We start from the raw sequence: 24005 nt of genomic DNA, 5'->3' as shown, positions 1-24005 counted from the left end.
TAGTGTTTCTCTTTCTCTCTCTGTTTCTGTCTTTCTCTATTCTGCTAATGTTTGCCGTAATGAAGCTGTCAGTACTGATGTATTGGTGGGTCTCTTAATGTTTGTGTGCTATAAATTAAAAGAAGAGAAAGTATTTGTTTAGAGCTTCGAATAAAAGAAGAGTGTAATTACTGCACGACACAGACATCCATTCAGACCCTGTGTGTAAACACAACAATATATATCTATATATACACAGAATATTCTCCTCTTTACTTTCTCTCTCATATTTTATTGACAATAACTGATATTTTTCTTATAAGGGGAACACTTTATTTTTAAACATACAAAATAAAAATATTGTAATTTAATGACTGGACTGATTAATCTACCTAGAGAGATTCACATGATCTGATACTGCACAGCATTAGCACATGAACATAAAGTCATTTCCTAAAGCCTGTAACGTTAATGACACAAGGAGACCAAATCTGCGTACACGTATGGTCACACTAGTCTTGTATGCTCGTTTTGAACCTCGTGCCACAAAGTGAACATGTTTATGGATTTATGAGGGCTTTCACCTCGAACAGTCTGGAGGAGAGAGATGTTGTGCCCCGCTTTAGTCTTGTGTAGACTGTAGTGGTTGAGAAAACATCTTAAGGTTCACACCTGCGAGGGTTTACAGATCATAGGGTGACCATATGGCCAAGATTTCGTGTGTGTCCTCCAGAAGTCGCATTTGTTGAACCGCATACATCATCCCTTCTTAACTTATAACACAAATTTAACATTTCAACAAATGACAGTAAATAAAGGAATATATTTTTTTTCCAAAATAGAAAAAAAATTCACAATGCTACATAAACATCTACGATCCCTTAGTCTCGTTACATTTCTGCTCGGGTTGCGCAGTTTTGAGACGCTCCCTGAGCGTAACAGCGGGGTGAGCTGAGAGACGAACAGCCGCAGAGAGATAGACAGAGACATAGAGAGACATCACTGAGACAGCAGAAAGACATCACTGAGACAACACCGAGACTGTGTGTGTGTATGTGTGTGTCTGTGTTGAGATGCGTCTCTGATGTGTGTGACTGAGAGGTAAGCGCGCGCGCGCGCGGTGTGTATGGATGTAATCGCGTGACCTGTGGACAGACAGAAGAATGTGACACACAATGAGGACAGAGGCGTCACACTCCAGAGCTGGGTGAGAAAACTTTATTTTTTACATCATGTAGTCATTTTTAATCTGTTTATTCGTGTTGACATTTGGACCCCACCGTGAATAACACACGCGCACGCACACACACGCGCACCTGTGGAGCTCGTGGGTTGATGTATCACATCAGTTACGCAACACGATTTTACCTGCAGGAGTTTTGTTTGTTTGTCAGATTCAGAGACAGTGAACAGTGTTACAAGAGATGCAGAAAGTTTTGTGTTTATCTGTGTGATGATGTTTACTAGGATTCAGTTGTGTGTGTGTTTGTGAAGCATCACTCGAAGGAGTGTACAGTTGTGTTGTTTCTTTCTGTCCCTAGTCACAACAGTTTTATTTCCCAGACATTGCTCTCAGTGTGGATCAGGAGATTTAAGAGGAAAGTAACATTTTATTCGAGAAATAAAATAAAAAGGAGAGGAATTGATCTGAGCATTTGGTATTGCAAGTATTTTATAAAAACAATTTGACAGAGTTGTTGTAAGCTTTACAGAGCTTTAAAACGAATACTACTGGTGGTGTGCATAATACTTGATCCTGTTAGATTTGAAGTCTCTTAATTGTTGATTGTAAACATTAGTACTGTAGGTCGTTACCTCAAGCAATCTTTTTGCATTACATTTCAGTGGTAACTAAAAATAAGTCAAATAAGGGAAATTTGCTTTTTTGTGTCTTCTAGGACTATGGTTCTTAATAATGTGTCTTGATATTAATGTTTATGAGGCAATAATACAATCTCAGAGATATCCAGATCTCAGTGTGGCTCCATGTGGTAATTCTACTCATTTTTACTGGCAAACAACAAAATTCAATCATTTTACATAAAGTTGGTACATACAGTACTGTGTTTAGTTGTCAAATTGTCATTTGAATCCCCCTCCATATATAAATAGATTAATTTTCATTCATGACATTTATTATTTTAGGAAATTAATTCTTTCTCTGGAAAGAAAATGATCTTTTGACACAGAATGACCCTGTATGTGAAGCTATTAACCCAAAACATTTAAATGAGCATTGCATCTATGTACATTAAAAGCACAACAGGCTCAAAAACATTGGAGATCAGATGTCTTGTGTGTTTGTGTGTCTGTGTGTTATCTGCTTCTCTTCTGTTTGCCAGTCCAGGCCATTATAATGGAAAGTGTTTCTGACAGGCGCGTTACCGTCTCTCCCGGGGCGATGGGGGTTTTAAACAGACTACAATCTCAAAAGCCAGCAAGAAGAGAGAGAGAGAGAGAGAGAGAGAGAGAGAGAGAGAGAGAGAGAGGGGGGCAGATAAAAGCTATAATATATATCACATCCATTTCATCAGGCTTCTGTGTCCATTTAATGTGGATGTTGAAGGTTAATCAGAGAAAGGTTCACTCAGACTGTAATCACCTCGGACACGAGCAACAAAACCCTCCCGCTTTCAGCCGAATAACACTTTTGCTCTTCCACTTGTGTTGACAGTGATTGAACGCAGTGAATGAGAATAAATGCAGTGTTTGTGGCGATTCGACGGCAGACGGGGTTTTAATGTGCGTCTCTGTGATAAAGTGCTCATTTGCATATGCTTGATGTATGTTGAATTGAAAATTAGCAGCATTATTATGAGTGTATGCTAAGACAAGCATCACTTATTCCTCATACAGTATGTATTGAAACACTAGACATCTCAACACTTGATGGACAATAAAACCAGTAAAATCATGTTAAGTTGAAGATGGGACTAAAAAGCAGAAGATCATAGGGGTAAGGTGGGTATGCGAGAGCCGGTGGTCAGATTATTAAGATGTTTGGTGTGATTGTGTCCAAACCCAATAAATGTCCTAGATTTTTTTTTATGGAAAGTCTTATTGCAGTCGCAGTAAATTGCTTGTTTTGTTTTAGTAGGAATTAACTAGGGATGCTCCGATCAATGCCGATCTCCACTATTCTGAATCGGACATCTGATCTTATTACAGCTATTTCATGTACTACGGCTTTTGATCATTAAGTCCTTATCGATCTAAAATCACTGTTAGTTTGAGTTGTTTATAACATGCATTTGAAAAAGCAACACTCGTCAAACATAATTATTAAACATATTCTTTATTATCATGAAAATACCTGAAAAGGTTTAAGAACAGCAATATAAATATATCCTTCAGCCATTTCATGGAGCTGCGTGTCAACACAGCTGCGTGTGTATTGTTCTTCATCTACAGCGCATTTTGAGTTTCTGCACGAGAGCGCCCCCTGGCTTTTGGATGTAGCGGCATTTCACCGTAATTCATTGAGAAACATAGCAAGCATTATCGGCCGATCGATCGGAGCATCCCTAGAATGAACGCTACACAAACATTTCATGTTCAGTGCTTCTTCTGTTTGATTCTGAAGAATTACCGTAGGTAGAAAACACAACACGGACACAATTAAGCCTGGTTTCACAGACAAGGCTTAGCTAAAGCCAGGACTAGGCTTTAGTTAAATTAAAGGTCCCATATTGTCAAATCTGAAATTTCAGTAAGTAAGTTTCAAAACAATCAAATTCACACAGCCTGCTTGAAGTAGTTGTGATTTTTTCACAAGCTGTCAGAAAACGTAATTATTGCACAGGCTTCTGAAAAACATTATTTTACGAGACCAATGGTTAATGTTCATTTAAAGTGCACCTATTTAATTTATAAAAAACAAGGTTATTTTGTGAATTTGTACAATGTGTTTGTGTGGATTGTAGTTAAAAAACACATTATTGTCCACATACCGCACATTTTTGCGGCTCCAGATTTCACTCTCTTCCTGAAACGCACCGATTTATGTACAAAATTCATCAATTTGAAAAGCTCTGTGTCCCTGATTGGTCAGCTAATCTGTACATTGTGATTGGCCTGAATACCTCTGACGTCAGGCGGAAATGTGACGCTCCTTACCACGTTTGAAAGATTTGGTTGCTAACAGGAGTTAACTTACAGGCTGTGAGTCAAAGCGGGAGGAATTATGATAATGTCGGTCTTTACTGCATCACCAATCCCAGGAAGTAAACTGTTGCCTACAACCGTGTGTTTGTTGTAGTCCAAGAAAAAAGATTTACGTTGGAGACAATAACTCGTGTCATTGTTTACTTTGTACCTTTTGCATATTATTAACATGAACTAATACACACCAAAGGAAATGTAAAATCATGAATCGGACCATAGCCGTCTATTCTAAACATTTCACAGCTGACTGCTTAATCAGTGTGGCACAGTTGGGTGTGCCTCATAAGCCTTGAAAAGTGAAGCCTCTGGCTCTTTGATCGCTCTCTGGTGGCTGGCTGCAGTACAAGTCATAACCCCGCCCTCTCCATTCAAATGAATGGGACTATGCTCTAAATAAAAAAAATATTTACACTTACAATAAAAGTTTTCGAAAGATGGTTTTGGTCCTTTCAAGTAGTTGTTATCACGCTGATATATGTTCAAGTGTTCATTTTTGTGATAAGTTTCATTTTAGCTTGTAATTTGATGCTATAGAAACGGGGCGTGTCGTTATGATTGGAATGGTAGAGTTGGCCGCGCGAGCGTTTGGGCGGAAGTTTGATACCGCGGCTCTGCCTCTGGCTTCACGGACGATTCCTTCTGCGCATGCCTTGGCTCCAAACTGACGTTTTTACGTAACATGGCGACGGTCGTGTTCGGACATTTTTGGCTTCAATTCATTACAATGGTGGGAGGCGACGTCGCATCATCCATCTTTTTTTTACAGTCTATGGGCACAGTTCAAGGCCGGTTTCTCTAAGAATCTACTCATCAAAGATGTTGCAGATCTCAAATCCACAACCCATGAGTAAATACATTTTAAGTAGGGTTACACAATAAATCACACACAATCGTCAAGTGCATCTCATCAATAAAGCTGGTTCCTTGATTAGTAGTAAATCATCATCACCTGCTTGCAGGCTGCCGGTTGCCGCTTTGAATGGCGATTTGGATGAGGATGGCGATTTTGAACCAATCAAGGAACGGGCTTTACTGTAGAGATGGACCTGACTAGGGGTGTCACGATTCTCCAAATCCTCGATTCGATTACATTTTCGATTCTGATGTCACGATTCAATTCGATTCTCGATTTTTAAATGATTTTTTTAAGACAAAAAATTATATGCCTTTATTATTATTATTATTATAGTTTCACATTAACATGCACATTGCGTGCTTTTCCTCGCATGGGGGTTTGTGGGCTTTACTTTACGCGAGAGAGCTTGTAGAGAGAGAATTCCTTCTTGCACGGCACGCAGATAGACCAATGCGCGCGTCTTGGACTCCTATTATCTGAACTAAAACCGGTGCGTCATAAGCAGCTGCGCTTCTCTCTGTCTCACGTGCATGCGCATCTCGCATCTGTCCAAAGTCTAAACATAAACTAAAGTAATAATCCTTACGTATTTGTTCAGTTTTATGCGTTTCGTGCGAGCTGAGGCAAACTATACCTTTTGTTTAAAAGTAAACCCGCTGCATCTTGGCGGCTCTCTCGTGCACGTGCAGAGAGCTGCGCTCTGTCCGAAGGCAGATCACTAGGTAGTAATCCTGTTTATGATATGCATTTCAAGGAGCAATAAATCCCTCGTGTTTAAAATATAAATCGCGTTCCGCTGGATGGATGTTTTTAAGGGCACTTCTGAGAGTTTATTTTCCCCCGCTTGGCAAGCCGACCGGACGTGACATGGGGGCGTGGCAGCATCGACGATCCAATTTTTTAATTCGAAGTTCGAGGTTGTGACTTAATTTCGATCGATTTCGATTTAAAATCGAAATCGTGACACCCTGAGACCTGACAATTGCATGCGATTTATCATGCAGCCCTAATTTTAAGAGTTAGAGAAAATTGAGATGATAAATTGTTAATGGTTATGCAACTATAACTTGATGCGTACACGGGTAGGTGTTGTTTTGTAATGTTTTGATAGAATATCTGTTGGAAATCAGACTTTGTTTGTTTTCTTAAGTTACAGTCACTGTGGTTGGTGTCTGTTTTTTATTGAGTTAAACATGGTGAGGTTAAAATCTCTTAGGGGCGGTTTCCCAGACAGGGATTAGACTAGTGCTAGACTAACATAAATGTAAGAGCTGTCCAAACTGAAAATAACTTACACTAACATATCTTAAAATACATCAGTGTGTATTGAACTCATAAAACAACAGGCCTATCAAAAGAGAGGCTCGTGAATATTAATTATTACAGGCCAAAACAACCTGTTCCTGAAAGAGGAGCTGTAAAAAATAAAGAGATTGTTTTGGTTCTTAAACTGCAAATATATATTCTTAAGCACATCACAACTAAAATAAATCTCTAGAAAGCTTTGAAATATGGGACTGCTTGAGCATCTTTTATAAACATGCCTTGGAAAAAGATCAATGTAACTGTCTTGTATTTTAAAATCTGTCAGTCAGTTGAGATGGCTCTAACATGTGTTTTAGTCTAGGACTAGCCTTAAGCCTTGTCTGTGAAGCCAGGAATCCCAGAGAAATGTTCTTTTGTTGACAAATGTCTTGACAGCATTAGGGCTGCAACAAACAATTATTTTTATAATTGATTCATCTACCGATTATTAGAATCAACTAATCATCAGGAAATAAAGCGTTTTGGTGTTTTGCATGTAGCAGCGCAGATAGAAATGTTAAACCAGCACCTCTTTCACCCCTCATCTCATTACAATTAATCTTGAACAGAATAATAGAAGAGAAATATGAGAGATCTAATATAAGACCAAGACTTCCAGACACCATACAGGACAGTACATAGATAGCTGACTATGAACTATAGATGAGTTTATATAAATCATCTATAATAAAGTCATTAGGAAATAAATTAATGACTGTTAAATCTCCTCTTGGGTTTTTTATTGAAGCCACAAGATGAACATGTTTCTATCGGAGGAACAGAATGACGATGAGATAAGAGCTGATTTAAGATTATCAGGGTAATTTATAGGGGTGGTTTCCCAGTCAGGGATTAGACTAGTCCTAGACTAAAACAAATGTAAGAGCTGTCCAAACTTGCACTGACATATCTTAAAATACATCACTGCCCTTTGTTTTGCCTCAAAATGCACATAAGTAATGTTTTTAGTAAGACATGTTTGTTAAAACTAGTTATATTTCCCAATTAAACTCAGGTCTAGTCCTGGCTTAAGCTAATCCCTGTCCGGGAAACCACCCCTAAATGTTTAATTTCAAAGATGTTTGGAGATTTGTTTCTGCTAACCTCAGGATGTCTCTTGTCAAAGACGGCTGGGGTTGAGATGATTTAAATGAGCTGTGTTCACATGTTAACTATCTAATTCTTCACATTATAATATTTGTGGTACTGATAATAAAGTCCCAGTTTAAGACTAAACCTCACCCTAACTCTCATCACATCCTGTTTGTGCTGGACATCTGTGCTAAACATCTTAAAGGGCTCATATTTCATGGCTAAAAAGCACATTACTTTTGTGAATTTGGTATAATACAATGTGTTCGTTTGGTTTATGGTTAAAAAAACGCATTATTTTTCACATACCGTACATTTTTGTAGCACATCTAAGTCCTGCCCATCTTAACAGGTTGATTTGTACAAAGCTCATCGTTCTTAGAAAGCGTGGTGCGAACCGATCGGCCAGCTATCCAGTGAGATGTGATGAGCCGCATACCTCAATTACGTAAACGGAAATGTGATGTTCCTTACCATGTTTTAAAGATGATGAGATACTATCGTCTTTACTAACTTATCAATACAAGATTGAATCTGACACAGAAAACACAGATGGCTAAGCTAATCGATCAACTTTACCAGCGTGATGTGAGCAGAAAGTAACAGATTGGTAAAGTAAGGTCACTAAAACATTAAAATGTCTGCATTTGTGATCGTTAAAATGACGAACAAGCGCTCTTCTACTCTGCGCTGCACAAAACTTGCTTTTGAGTCGTCAGTATGAAATTCATTAAATATGAATATGAACTTCGGCTACTTAGAGGATTTCAGTCAGAAGAACCAGAGTAAAGTTGCAAAGTTGGAATTGCTCCACTTTTTAGACGAAGCCTTTGTGTACATCAAGCCTTATACTTCCCCGTGTTTAGAAAGTACTAGTCATCCGTAAAATGTGCAGCACACAATCAAATGTTTGGGCTGTTTTATTCTGAAACAGTGTTGTAAATAAAACCTAAACACTGGTTTCTTAATGTTTACTCTATTAGAAAACCAAACAAAGTCGTCACACCCTCAATCTTTGCGTATACAATAGGGCGGTGTTATGCAAATGTTCTTACCTGTATGACGTCTAACTGCATGAGCGTGTTGAACGAGCTGTTTGAGGTATGCGTGGATGAGGCTTCACTTTTGAAACTTTAATTTTTGCAACTTTACAGATACCAGGGTTCCCACGGGTTCTTGAAATCCTTGAAAGTTTGTGAATCTGGGGGAAAAATCTAGTTTTTGAAAATATACATACATAGACACAGGTCATTGAAAGTACTTGAATCTATTTTATGCATGAAGTTTTCTGGGGGGACAAATCCATATTATTCCCTGTTTAGTGTAGGATAATATCATAAAAAAATTCTTTAAAATGCATATATATCTTCTGTATGTGAATGTTGATTCATACCAAAATGCTTTTTTGCATAGTTGTGTTTGACACATGAAAACGTCTCTGGTTACGTATGTAACTGTTGTTCCCTGAGAAGGGAATGAGACGCTGCGTCTCTCTTGTCATACTTCATGCGTCCCTGTAACGCCGTCTTTGGCAATATTTCAGATAGCGATATACTTCCTGACTCCCGCATCACTCTGTCTTTGTCATTAAGCCTCACCATTGAATTTAAATTTCATATACACATTCAGACGCACTTACCCCTGGAGGCGTCCCCAAAGTGTCACCGCAGTGATGCAGCGCGAGTTCCCTCAAAAGGGAACTGTAACAATATATCTTAAAAGTTAACACAATGTAACCTTGATCTCACTTGAAATGTGTCCCCACAATTAGTCCTTGAATGTTTGAGTATTGGACCTTCAAAGTCCTTGAAAGGTCCTTGAATTTGAAGTTAACTAAGATGTGGGAACCCTGAGATACTTTTAACACTCTAAAAACAAAGAAAAACATGTAATCAGGTCATATGACTCCTTTAAATCATATCTGATCCATGCACAGAACCTCATACTTCCCTCACACTTTATAATCCTTCTTGTGGATATAAGCATTCATTTGATGTTTTGTTTTTGACAGAAAAGTCACATATATAAAATATTCAATTCTTTTTAGAGATACAGACACACGAGGAGTAAAATGACCCAATCTCGACACATCTGAAACTTTCATATGGCTCTTATCAATATTGCATTTTAATAAATGATTTACAGATCAGCTGGCTTCTTCACAATGAATGAGGAGGAAATTATTACACACTACAATGTCTGCAAGATTTATTAAACTGATCAAATTTTGATTACTCCCCTAAAATAGCTTAACTTGTGTTTAATATATACTTGTACTTAAATATTTTGTTCTCTTACCAAGCATCTTTATAGCACAGAGTGCATTATATTGATTTGGATGCATCTAGTAATAATAGCAGCTTCAGGTAAGGGGTGGGGCCTCCTGGGTGTGATGGGAGGAGCCGGTGACGTCGGTGACCGTATGTGAGTGGTGTTGGCCGGGCGATAATAAAATACTCATGAAATACTTTACATTCCACTGTAAGTCACTTTGGATATAAATGCATAAATGTAAATGTAGATTGTTGCATAATTAGATCACGTTTGTATATAGGAAATGAAGCGTTTGACCCTGACTGTAATAATGTACATTGATTGTCATTCACAGTTCATTTTCTATTATTAAATATTTAAGAAGATTAATTTTGAACATTAAAAATGCTAAAACATTTAAAATAAAGTTAAACACTTGAGTTAGTTAGTGGTGAAATGTCTTCTTTAAATCATCTGTATTAAATCTACTGTCTACATTAACAAGAACTAAATGCTAAAGATTCAGATTTATGTGTGTTTTAATATGATGTAGAGAGGTGAAGTAATGTTTATGTGGGGGTTTGTTGTATATGATACGCTTGTGTGTCCTCGCTCATCTTCATTCATTTAAAAACCTCCTCACTTCTCATTTGTTGCAGTTAGAGAATTGCCGTCTCTTTCAAGGTGTCATTGGTTTCTGGGTCACAGGTTGGAGGACAGAGAAGTGAGGAAGCATTATTTTGATGGTTGAGAATCACCTCATGTGTCTCAATCAGGTTGTGAATTTTGTGTATGGGGTGTTTGCAGGTGCTTTACATGTAGGCATTTAGCAGACACTTTTATCTAAAGCAAGTAAGACACCTGAGGAAAACCATAAGGTGATGCATTATATTCCCGGTTGTAATGTGATGTATTATTTTCTGAATCAGTTAGACTCTTGATTTTGGAGGCAGGCGGCTCTATGAAGGCTGGTTTATCCCGTGTAGAGATTCAGGGTGTATTTCTTGTAAGCTTGTTGTCTCCGTCAGATTCCTGTAAGTTTCAGATTAAAGTCCAGGAGACCAATCAATTACATGAATGAAATGTTTAATTACTGAGAGACCTCTTAAGCCCTGCAGCTTCATTACGAACTCTTCATTGTGCTGCTGATGATAGTGTGTGTGTGTGTGCGTGTGTGTGTGTGTGTGTGTGCGTGTGTGTGTGTGTGTGTGTGTGTGTGTGTGTGTGTGTGTGTGTGTGTGTGTGTGTGTGTGTGTGTGTGTGTGTGTGTGCTTGCGTGCGTGCGTGTGTGTGTGCGTCTGTACTGTACATTAGAAAGTGTGCCGTGTGTACAGGTAAATTATAAATAGAAGAGTACCTGTAGATAGTTTGTGTGTAGTAGCTCTATGATTGCAACAATTATCATTTGAAGTAGCACACACTTAGTAAAAAATTGTACATTATGGGATTTGTCATTATTGAGGTTTTTCATTAGTACAGAGTAGGGATGGGACGGTATGAAAATTTCATATCATGATTATAGTGACCAAATTTATCATGGTTATCAATATTATTATGGTTCTGTTAAAATAAGATTAAAATGTTCTAAAAGAACTGATACACACTGAAAACATTTGAACAAGTTTTATTTTTGGAAATCACATTTTAATATTTCATGTCCCTGAAATTATTTCTGTTGTAAAAAAAATCTGTCTAATAAGTTTACTGTGAATGAATACAATACTTTACTTTATCTCTTAAATTCCTTCTTGTGCAGTAAACTATGTTGCATGTACGCGCCTGCATCAAACTGATTCTGACTGGACAGGATTTACTGCGAGTTTTCAAAATCACGGTAATCAAACACGGTTGAAAGGATAATACAATTTTAAACGATAAAACTAACCATCAGGACATTTTATCGTGGTCAACCGTGAAACCGGTAATCATCCCATCCCTAGTACAGAGTAGGGATGGGCAATATAAATGATACAAAGTTGGCATACGATAGAGATTTTAATTCTATTGCACTATCACGATAATGCATGTTAATTACGCAATCTACCCACAAAATTTAGAGCCACGAGCTGCAGCCGGCTGCAACGCATCATCATATTCGTCATTTTGAATAAACATGGTTGAAAGCGTCAGCGAAACAGAGGAGCTCGTGAAAAGACCGGTGCAACATCTACTATTTGGACTTGGTTTGGATTTAAGCTGTCCAACTAGCAGCAGGAAATACATAAGTTAACTGCTGCTCCATGCGCAAAATTGGCATTATGGTCTTTAATTGTGAAAGTCTTTTTGAATTGTTGCGCCTTTCTTCTCAAATGTGTTTTTATAAATCTTATGCCAGGCCGCTGCAGCTCAGTCGTCTAACTTCCAAAATTCACCAGGATGTGCATTCTTGCCTTCACGCAGGAGCTGATCCACAGTGTGTGTGTGTGTGTGTGTGTGTGTGTGTGTGTGTGTGTGTGTGTGTGTGTGTGTGTGTGTGTGTGTGTGTGTGTGTGTGTGCGTGCATGAGCAAACGAGAGAGAGAGAGAGAGGCAGCGTAGTGCTGATTTGTATGCTTCTGATACTGTTGTCATTTTCTAGTAGAAGAACCCGCGATGGATTGAAATTACCAGGGCCAAAACGGTTTACTTGTATAAAAAAATACATTTAGCAGTTTGGCTTTCCTAAGGGTCTATAAAACCTGTTCTGAAACGAGTCTATTGAAATCAACATATCGCAATACATATCGCTATCGCAAGAGGCAGAAACACATATCGCCATATGGATTTTAGGCCATATCGCCCATCCCTAGTACAGAGGTCAAAATTATAGTACAAATTAGAGATCGACCGATTTATATGTTTCACAATATTTCCCCCCGATATTTAAGCATTTTCACATGATTGGATATCGGTTTTGTAATATCGGATAGAAGTGTTGTAATATTGGATATCGGTTTTGTAGTATCTGATTGACCGATAAACGCCGCCATCTTGTGGCCGTTTTGAAATTTGTGCGCTGGACGCCACAGCATCTGAGGAGAGGAGCAACTTAATTAAACGTACTTTGATTATGCTTACTTTGCTTAATTAATCAACTTATTTAACATAACATCCATACACAGATGAGATGCATTAAAAATGCCTGATTATGCATTGTATGCAGCTTGGCTAAGAAATAATGACGTACTCAGAGTCACGTAAACTGATCCATCGAATCTTGTCCCAATAACGACGTAGCTTTACATGAATAAAACGTTCATATTGCTGTTCACTTACCGGGTTGAAGGCTGAAGCACATTTTAACATTTACCAGATCAACATAATTTTGCTAAAAACATCTAAATAAATGTCTGTGGATATGAATAAATTATTTATTACCTCCGCGAGCTGTTTTAGGATAAAAACATAAACAGTGCTTTGTCAACAGCCATTTCATAAACTATTACAACAAAATATGAATTATTCTGACATATAATACCAGTTAAAAAATTCGATGACATATGTTTTGTTTTTACTTTCCTGAATGTATTATTTCTGTAAATTAATATTATCCAGTGTATTTCAGACCCCTCTATTTATTACTTTGTATGTAAAGAGAGAGTGAATGTTGTTATTATTATAAGGGTTTGTTTAGTTTGTTAGTATAAGGGTGTTGTAGTAATTGTGTCAAAAACAGTAGTAGTATAACAGTAAATAAAAATCAGTTCAGCATATCGGTTATCGGGCACATAAGCATCCAAATATTTGGTATCTCTATCAGTTATAAAAAAAATCTGTATTGGTGATTATTGTACATCTGTCAAGGTAGTAAAGACGATGTCGACTGCTTCTGAAAGCTTGTTGCCTCGCTACCTAATAAAATATGACAATTTCCCAATTGTAAATCTTTATGTGCTGATGGCAATAATAATAATAATGTTGTAAATATCGTCTGATACATCAGCCACTGTAATATATCAGTCTATATCACTACGGTCAATCTTTTTTGGTCATATTTTAGTAAAGATAACAGAGTAAATGGTTTGAAAGGTAATGTTTAAAACCATCCTGATGATGATATATGAATGATAAATATCTATCTGATAAAGTGTTGATTCTGTGGATTGTGATTCTGGCAGTGTTTGTTAAAGCAGATGGCTGATATGTTAATGAATCATCAGTCTGTGTGTCACTCAAAGTGGGCGTAAAACATTTTCATCACTAATGTCTAAGAAACAACAGCATTGTTGAATCTTTAGCTGTAATGTGATGATGATGATGATGACCAACATGAGAGTGAAACAGGAAAGCTTTAGCTGATGAGTTATTGATTTTTGGTCATTTATTTTGTTTTGCCAATGGTTTTAAGACAGAGATTTATTGCAGGTTTTGGCCAGGAGGTATCTATAAAGTAAATTACTATGGCAACCAGTGTGATGGGTTATAATGAAGACAACTAGCACAAATATGCTCCAAGACATCATGTTGTTTAGATAAAAGACATTTCTACTGCTGTGATGTGATGTAGATATTTGGTAAAGTTTTAATCGGAGTAGACACTCATCATTCATTACTCGGTTGTTTTCCTCTCGTTTTATTAAAGTCACTTTGAGTAAAATGCCTGTGAATGTACTGTAGATGTAAATGTGATGCACATAGCATCTTATTCTGCCCACATGGACTAGAAGCTTCTGTTTGACTGACATTTAAAATCTGTTTGTATGAATCTGTGATGATCACGAGCGGATCATAGATTTAAAATCAAACCCTGAAAATAAACATCATAAAAATCTGTTTATTTACCACTAACTACAGCTGGAGACACATTCACACTTTTTATTTACAGTAGGGTGACCACCTGCTAAGAAGCCCAGGGGGGGACAAGGGGTGTGTTTCTGAGGCACAATGTGGGACACTCCCTGGCGCTGCGGTGCACCCAACCCACGGGCAGACTTATTTATAGTGGTTTACCCATTTCTAGCACATATCACCTTACACTGCAAAAATGATTTTCAAGAAAAAAAAATTGTAGTATTTTTGTCTTGATTTCAGTAAAAAATATCTAAAAATTCTTAAATTAAGATGCTTTTTCTTGATGAGCAAAAAAACGACCCAAGAATATAAGTCTAGTTTTTAGACCAAAAATATCAAATTTAAGTGATTAAAACAAGCAAAAAAGCTGCCAGTGGGGTAAGCAAAAAACTCTTGAACATTTTTCTTAACACCAAATTCAAGAAAAATTCATTGGCAGATTTTTTTGCAGTGTACATGGCCTAGTAATAATGCCCTATTCCCCTAAACATGATGTATGCTCAAGAATAGGCCAACCAATGTGTATTTTTTTTTTAAATAAAGATTCATAATATTTTGAACAAAAACCATTATCGTGTGGGTTCATTAAATTATTTTATTTTTTCTTTTATTTGTGGTTATGGGGGCATTTGGATATCTGATTAGCGTTACAAGCGCCTGTGGTAGTGGTTTAACACAGAGATGTGTTAAATTAAGGATGACACACTAGATGTTTTTATTGCTTGGATGAATGATGTGTATTGATGTCGATAATGTCTTCTCAGTAAGTCATGTTAGCACTAGATCAAAACATGTTGCACTACTGTTGGATTGGGCGTAGACTGTGTAAGTTGACCAATCAGAGCAGAGTAGGCTACTGAAAGGTGGGGTTTAGGTAGACGGAGTCGTTGTACGGCTTCACACGAATCGGTTGGGGATCTCTGAGAAATGGGGTAATATTAAATTTATATTTTGAGAAAATAAAAATTTAAACATCAAATGTCAGATACCAGAGAGCCAAACCAACATAACATCTTGACTGAGAACAGGTGAGAGGAGGACACGACACAGCTAATTGCTAAAATGATATATCTCAGGATGCTGGACCACTTTTGCCAGTCATAGAGCGCTATGATATTCAAGAACATTGGTTGCCAAAACAGCCAAAATAACACAGCTTATTTTGTTGATGCTTGTTTACGTTACATAAAAATACTTTATAATACTTCACACTTAATACCATAATGACATATAAATGTATCAAAAAAAGATGGGAGGACCAAACTTCTAGCCACCGCTGCTGTGTGTCATAGTGTTTACAGCATTGTGTATTTATGTATGCTTTATTAATAACAAATACAAAAGACAAATAGAAAATTAATATCAATGACAACAAAAATAAGTTCAGAGAAAACTAAAACACACACACAACAAACTAAATACACGGGGTACTAAAATAAACAAACAGCACAAACAGAGATAAACAAATAATGGATAAATAGATTTCTAAAACGAACTTTACCATAATCAATAGTCCTTTTTTGCTTTGTTCTTTACATCCTCTAAAGTTTCAAGATACTAACTCAAGAATAAAAAGTAAAAATGTTTTGACAATCGACGTGAATATACCAAAAAATAAAACTGTAAAAACTCTGAACGTCATATTTTAAGCTATCAGTCCTGCTGCAGTTGCTTTTTCCTCATATAGCAGTAACAGTGAACTCTCACTGAGATCTCATTTGCGTCTCTTATTTTACCTGACACTTTACAACATTACAAAGACTATTATTAATATATTACTTTTTTAAGTTATATTTTTTGGCCATTTTGCCTTTATTTAAACAGTGATGGAGGAGAGAGGGGTATGGAAACGGCAAATGACCACGAGCCGGGAATCGAACTTGGGTCGCCAAAAGTGCGAAAGCACCACATGTCTGAGTGCTGCTAGTGCTGCCTCACGATTAGTCGCGACTAATCGTTTGCAGAATTCAAGTTTTTGTTTACATAATATATGTTGGTGTACTGTGTATAATAATTATGTATAAATTCAAACACACACATGCATGTATAAATTTAAGAAATATTTGCATGTGTATATAAAGTTTTATATTTTTATATAATTTATATTATATATAAATATTAGGGCTGTCAATAGATTAAAAAAATTAATCTAGATTAATCGCATGATTTCATGAGTTAACTGCGATTAATCGCAAATTAATCGCACATTTTTATCCATTCTAAATGTACCCTAATTTAACACTTTTCAGGTTTTTAATATTCTAATCATATATACATATATAGATGCTTTACGCAAATGTATGTTAACAACAGCCTGTTTACATTTTAACAGAATCACCAGCCATTGTTTTGTATATGAATTTTCCTTTCAGAAGATTTTTCTTTCTCCATTTTTGTTTGCTGCTGCATCATTTGTGACCTGTGCTGGCAAGTTTAGTCGGAATTAGCAAATTTAAAAAAAAAAAATAGTTGTTCATATTTTGACATTCTCTATTAAAACATAGAACAATGCATGATTTGTTGAAATATAACAAAATATGACACGTGTTTGAAGTTGAAAGAGTCAAATTACCACAAAAATTTCCACATCCATACATTAAATTACCACATCAATACCTTAAAATCACTGGTAAAACTAATAGATTTAGCACACACAAAGCAAAAACATCATCAATGTATGTTCAACTTTTTTTCATTTTGTTTGATTGACATTGAGACAGACTGCTTAAAATCTAAGTGATCTAATATAATGTTACACATCAGATATTTTTAACCAACAGTTAACCAAACATTTACTTAAGACATAACAGATTATAGAACCTACCTGCGTGAATTCTTATCAAAGCAGATATTTGTAAAACTGTAATTTTGTGTAGATGTCTATATATCCGGGTCGCGCACTTGCGCGTCTGTGTGCACGCGCTTCAGATATCAGACAGTCAGCGTGAGGGGATCGCTTTGAGTCTTGTCGCTCTTAATAACTCTTTAACATTAATCAGGTACCGAACTTTATCTCTCTTAATGACTCTTTTAACATCAAGCAAGTCCTGCAGTCTATTTTATAAGTCATGCATAAAAGCGAAACCAAAATGAATTGAGACGCATTTTTGTATTAGATTAAGCATTAGGAGGACGGTAACGTTACACCTCTCAGACGTATAAATAAAGATCATATCAGATGTCCAACGAGCATTTAGAGCATTGGATTTGGTAGACGATTTGCTTAATGTTCTTATTTCTATAAAAACCTTTTACTCATTAAGAGAGAGTCACATTTGTCTGCGTCTCTGTTCATTCAACTATGGGCTGGACCAAGGGTCAAACAGAAATTGCGCGTTGCGTTAATCTCCGTTAATGAAATTAGTGGCGTTAAAATGAATTTGCGTTAACGCGTAATTAACGCGTTAATTTTGACAGCCCTAATAAATATATATAAATATAAATATTTATTATATAAATATATATTTTTCTTTAAATTATACATGCATGTGTATGTATTTATTTATATATAATTATTATACATAGTACACCAACATATATTATGTAAACAAAAACTTTTATTCTGCAAACGATTAGTCGCGACTAATCGTGAGGCAGCACTATGCCCAACACACCATTGGCTCCGACATTATTACTTGGAGGTTGTGCACACCCAAACTGTTAAACGCAGCTGAAAACACCTGGAGGATACCGAATGCCAGCTGTTTTTTCTGCCTAACGTTTTTTTTACCTGTGATACTTGAGCTGTGAGCCAGTTGGTTGTTGTGATACTTGTCCCGCCCCTCCTCCACTGCGATTGGACGGCCGTGTGAGAACTGACTTTGACGAGCGGTGCTTTTCACCCAAAGTTGAATCTCTTTCAATTCTTGACGCTCCGCGCCGAACGTGGAAAAATTGCCGAACGCCGGCTTATTTGAAAAACGCAGAGTTTCCATTGGAATCAGTTGAAAACATGTGTCGGCCACGGGTGTAAAAGCTTTTGTGCGCACGCCCCCTAAAGGCCAATTCACATTGGTCAGACAGACGCGTCTCTGGAGTCTGTTGGGTCAGTGTGAAACCTCTATTGGCAGTTGTTGGGTCAAAGTAAATGAGACTTTAGATTCTGTTGGTGTCTGTTGAAGTTGGTAGTTGTCTGACCAGTGTGAATTGGCCTTAACGTGATTAACCTGCTGGACCAATCATAAAAAACAGCACAATGTAAGCTCTGTTAGTACAGGATGAACATATATTAAGGATTACAAAGATAAGATGATACGTTAAACTTGGAACCTTTCTCGAGTTTGCACATCTGGACAATTCTTCACACATCACAGGTTGTAAATTTGGGTAAATCCAGCAAACAACGAGTACATTTTAGCAATTTAGCAGGTGCTCCGCTTTAAATCTTCTGTACTGGAAACTGAAGAGCAGCCTTGGGTCAAACCCAGAAGTTAAGCATGCATAGAGTCCTTTTGGATTGAGGCTTGTTTTATAGTAATAATGTGCATGAATGGTCAAATATTCAATCTGCAATAATAATTTGAATAGAAAAAAATGCTATTTGTTTGTTTGTTTTTAATGTGCCAACGCAGGGTTAAGACTACTGCTTATTTAATGCTTTTTCACTTCATCTGTACTGTCTTTTACAGACTTTAATGTAAAATGTACACGAAAATGAATTTGTATGTATTTCTGATTGTTTTGGCCATTCAGATCGCAGACTAAATTAAGTATTTAGAGATTTAACGCTGGGTTGTCTGATTCGTCCACCGGCTCATGTGTTATTTACATCACCGCATCATGAGAGATTTGCTAGCTTCCTGTTACATAGTCCACTTTATTTTGTTAATACAGAGCTAAACGAGACAGACACAGAGAACAAAACGAAACGGAGAACATTTATTATACTCTGTGGAAATTAACCGGATAACTGCAGATAGCAAACAGTAGCAAACGCGCTCCGTCTTTGTGAAGTGTTGTTAAATTAACTTTAACAAGGCATCAAGTTAGCTTACGTTATTTGTAAAATAATGTTAAATTCAGGACTCAAGTCCTCAAACTTTAAACTTCTCTTGGATTTGGGGTTAGGGTATAATTGGTATAATATCATTTAGGGCAGCTCGATTATGGGAAAAATCATAATACCAGTTATTTAACACGATTATTTAAAGGGGACATATGATGAAAATTTGACTTTTTCCATGTTTAAGTGCTATAATTGGGTCCCCAGTGCTTCTATCAACCTAGAAGATGTGATAAACATCAACCCAGTAACTTAGTTTTGGTAAACCATTCTCTGCAAGCACGTGAAAAAATAGCTCATTGACATTTGACTCATCTTGTGATGTCAGAAGGGGATCTTATTATAATAATACCGCCCCTTAATCTACACAATTCAACCACGGCACTGCCATTTAGTGCAGAGATCAGCTCATTTGCATTTTTGCTCACACGTACAAAGTAGCAATTTTAACATCTTATAATAAATTGTCTGTGAGGTATTTTGAGCTAAAACTTCACATACATACTCTGAGGACACCAAAGATTTATTTGACATATTAAAAAAGTCTTGTGAAATGTCTTCTTTAATGACTTTAATGACTGACACACACACACACACACACTCAATGCACTTGTTTAGTGTTGTTGCAGAATGCTTCAGATGTGCCTTTTAAACATTCATATTTGAAACAAAAGGGATAATTTGCCTCAGCTCGCAAACTCATAAAACTGAACAAATACATAAGGATTACTACTTTGTGTTCGGACTTCAGACAGATGCAACCGAGCGTACACGTGTGCCAGAGAGAGAGAAAGAGGAGCAGCTGTTTATGACGCGCTGGATTTATAACACAAAACAAATGAACAGAAACTGAATGCGGCACACAATTTTCATTGCCGCGAATATCTTGATTTGGCAATCAAAATGTGCAAAAATCAAAGTTAAAAAACGATGAACTGTCCAGGCTTAATATCATTTGTGTAACATCAAACAGTACTGAATTTGTACTAACGACCGACTTGAAACACCAAGGATTTGACTCCGCCTTTGTGCCGCTTGGGGTTTTAATGCCATTTTTCTGTAGGCTATTTTTTAAAGAAGAAAATGTTTTTTTTTTACAAAACTTTCAACTTAAATATATATACAGTAGAAAATGTATATGCAGAATAGACACTCACCGGCCACATTATTAGGTACACCTGTCCGCAGCGCAAATTAATAATCAGCCAATCACATTGCAGCACGCAGTTCAAACCGAGCGTCAGAATGGGTAAGAAAGGTAATTTAAGTGACTCTGAACTTGGCATGGTTGTTGGTACCAGACGGGCTGGTCTGAGTATTTCAGAAACTGCTGATCTACTGGGATTTTCACACACAACCATCTCAAGGGTTTACAGAGAATGGTCAGAAAAAGAGAAAATATCCAGTATGCGGCAGTTCTGTGGGCACAAATGCCTTGTTGATGCATGAGGTCAGAGGAGAATGGACAGACTGGTTCGAGCGAATATCAAATAACCACTCGTTTCAACTGAGATATACAGAAGAGCATCTCTGAACACACAACACGTCGAACCTTGAGGCAGATGGGCTACAGCAGCAGAAGACCACACCGGGTGCCACTCCTGACAGCTAAGAACAGGAAAATGAGGCTATAATTCACACAAGCTCACCAAAATTGGACAATAGATTGGAAAAACGTTGCCTGGTCTGATAAGTCTCGATTTCTGCTGCGACACTCAGATGGTAGGGTCAGAATTTGGCATCAACAACATGAAAGCATGGATACATCCTGCCTTGTATCACTGGTTCAGGCTGGTGGTGGCGGGGGGGGGGGGTATTTTCTTGGCACACTTTGGACCCATTAGTACCAATTGAGCATCGTGTCAATGCCACAGCCAGTTTCTGACCATGTCCATCCCTTTATGACCACAGTGTATCCATCTTCTGATGGCTACTTCCAGCAGGATAACTCATCTCAGACTGGTTTCTTGAACATGACAATGAGTTCACTGTAATCAAATGGCCTCCACAGCCGAACCGTGGGTCGTGATCTGTACGGATCAACTGCGATTCGTTACACCACTAATTAGTATAAAAAAAAACCATCTTGAGATACTCGGTAGCCTACAATATTTACCTCTTATGATTGAGTATTAGAGACTTTGGCTTGAGTAGGCTACTTGATGGTGGCAAGCTTCACATTTCTCTGATGAGTCAACGATGACCAAAGTGAACTACATTGAGTATTGCACAGAAATTTTGTCAAAGAACGAAAAAAATAATGGTATTAACTGGTTACCATTATTTTAAATAAACTATTCTGTTCCGGAACATATATTTTTTGAAAGTTTCTGGTTTCGTTTCTGTTCCTTGCAAAACATCAAAAGTTTCTGGTTTTGTTTTCGTTCTGTGAACCGGTTCAAAGCCTTAGTTGAAACATCTGTCCTCTGTTTCTCTTTTAAGTTATACTGTATAACACATGTTGTCTGTTTTTAGTGTAGTATACAGAACCAAAAGCCCCAAACAGATGCAAACACACAATGAAATGTAGCGACATCGCATGACAGCACCTTGAAATGTGGCATTTAACCTGCGACGCCTCTTATCATCTGTGGTATCGTCTCTGATCTCCTCCCGGGGGTGAACGGCAAGCTAAAACAAAGAGCGAGTGTTTGAGGTCAGATGTATCAGGTTTAAAATAACTCCAGTAGCGCTGTGACAGGTTCAGTGTTCATAATTTTGAGCGAAAAATGCTGAATTATTCATTGTGAAGCATCTGCATGTACGAGAGGAAACGACACAAAGAATCAGAGCTCTATTTCCACTCCCATCATTAATTCATGATGAACTAAAAAGAAAGTATTTGTTCTTCTCTTAATTTAAGGATAGAGGAACTGTAAACGTGTGTGTGTGTGTGTGTGTGTGTGTGTGTGTGTGTGTGTGTGTGTGTGTGTGTGCGTGCGTGCGTGCGTGTGTGTGTGGGTGCGTGTGTGTGTGTGTGCGTGTATGCGTGTTAGTGCTGTTGGGTGAATTGTTTAATAATATGTCTGTAGTAAAGATGAGATGTTTCTTCAGATTTGATGACAGCTGCTGTGTTGTGTATTGTTGTGAGTTGTGTTGTGTTGTCTTGTTGTGGAGCTGTGAAGTCTTCACATCTTGCTGTGTGTTTGTAAACTAAGACCTCATGTGGAGAGAGACAGATTCACATACAGTATGTCTCTCTCACACTCTTGCTCAATGTTCATTTCTCTCTCTCTCTCTCTCTCTCTCTCTCTCTCTCTCTCTCTCTCTCTCTCTCTCTCTCTCTCTCTCTCTCTCTCTCTCTCTCTCTCATGCTGAATTTGCGTTATAGATTGTTTTCAGGAGGTTTAGATCTGTTGTTCTTTTTTATTCTGTGGTTGTTTTTAAATGTTCATATATGTTCATCTGTTGTCTGTCACGGTTTGTCACTGATTCAGCAGTCACAGGAGAGAGACGCCTTCATTTTTCACAGAGAATATCAGAGCTGGGATGTGTGCTGTGTGTCACACTTCACACCACACACACACACACACACACACACACACACACACACACACACACACACACACACACACACACACACGTTACATACTCATAGATTCAGTTGATGTGATTGGCTGTTTGTATGACACAGATATGTTTAATGTGTTTTATGTCTTCATACAGTTTTTGCTGAACTGTCAATCATCTTCACAGGACCTTTTGCTGTTCCTCACAGGTTACACTCATGTCTGTTTCAAACTAACAACATACTGCAGGGGTGGGCAACTCCTGGTCCTGAGGGCCACAGCCCTGTAGTGATGGGTCGTTCGCAAACGAGCCGGCTCTAAGAGCTGATTCTTTGTAGCGAACGAGCAGAGCCGAATCTTCAGACGCAGGCAAGGGTGGGACCGTAAGAGCCGGCTCTTCTAAGGGAGCCGAGCCAGAAGAGCCGAATCTATGAAAAGAGCCGGACTGCCCATCACTACAGCCCTGCAGAGTTTAGCTCCAACCCTAATCAAACACAGCTGTAAAATCGAATTGAAGTCTTCAGGACTGTTTGGAAATGACATTCAGGTGTGTTCGATTAAGGTTGAAGCTAAACTCTGCAGGGCTGTGGCCCTCGATGCCCACCCCTGACATACTGTATTATTATTTCTGTCTCATGTCTTTAGCTTCATTTCCCTGAGCTTTCATGGTGATCTTCATGTAAAAAAAATAAAGTGCATGCCATATGGATAAATGTAAGCTCATATATTATCCTATTATCATCATAATCATCTTTGGTCATCAGCTACAATAAAGATGTGTTTATCAGGAAGAAAACTTTGAATCCTCGCTGTAACTAAATCCAGTGTCACTCCTCAATGTTTAATCTGGTTCTGTTTAATCTGGTTCTGTTCAATCTGGTTTTGTTTTATCTGGTTCTGTTCAATCTGGCTCTGTTTACGGTAATCTGGTTCTGTTCAATCTGGTTCTGTTTAATCTGGTTCTGTTTAATCTGGCTCTGTTTAATCTGGCTCTGTTCAATCTGGTTCTGTTCAATCTGGTTTTGTTTGATCTGGTTCTGTTCAATCTGGCTCTGTTTACGGTAATCTGGTTCTGT

At 37.6% G+C, this 24005-nt stretch overlaps 1 protein-coding gene across 1 annotated transcript in view; it reads left to right on the top strand.

The window, feature by feature from the left end:
- Positions 1 to 900: 900 nt before the first annotated feature.
- The window catches only part of lingo3b (leucine rich repeat and Ig domain containing 3b), a 54898-nt gene continuing 31793 nt past the window's right edge, over positions 901 to 24005 (top strand). Inside the window, exon 1 of the mRNA XM_055203790.2 lies at positions 901 to 1186. The gene's annotated coding sequence lies outside the window, so the exon portion shown is untranslated. The remainder of the gene's footprint in view (positions 1187 to 24005) is intronic.

This window comes from Misgurnus anguillicaudatus, chromosome 2 (genome assembly GCF_027580225.2).
Source record: "Misgurnus anguillicaudatus chromosome 2, ASM2758022v2, whole genome shotgun sequence".
NCBI classification, from domain to species: domain Eukaryota; kingdom Metazoa; phylum Chordata; class Actinopteri; order Cypriniformes; family Cobitidae; genus Misgurnus; species Misgurnus anguillicaudatus.
This window is presented reverse-complemented; position numbering and strand designations above follow the sequence as displayed.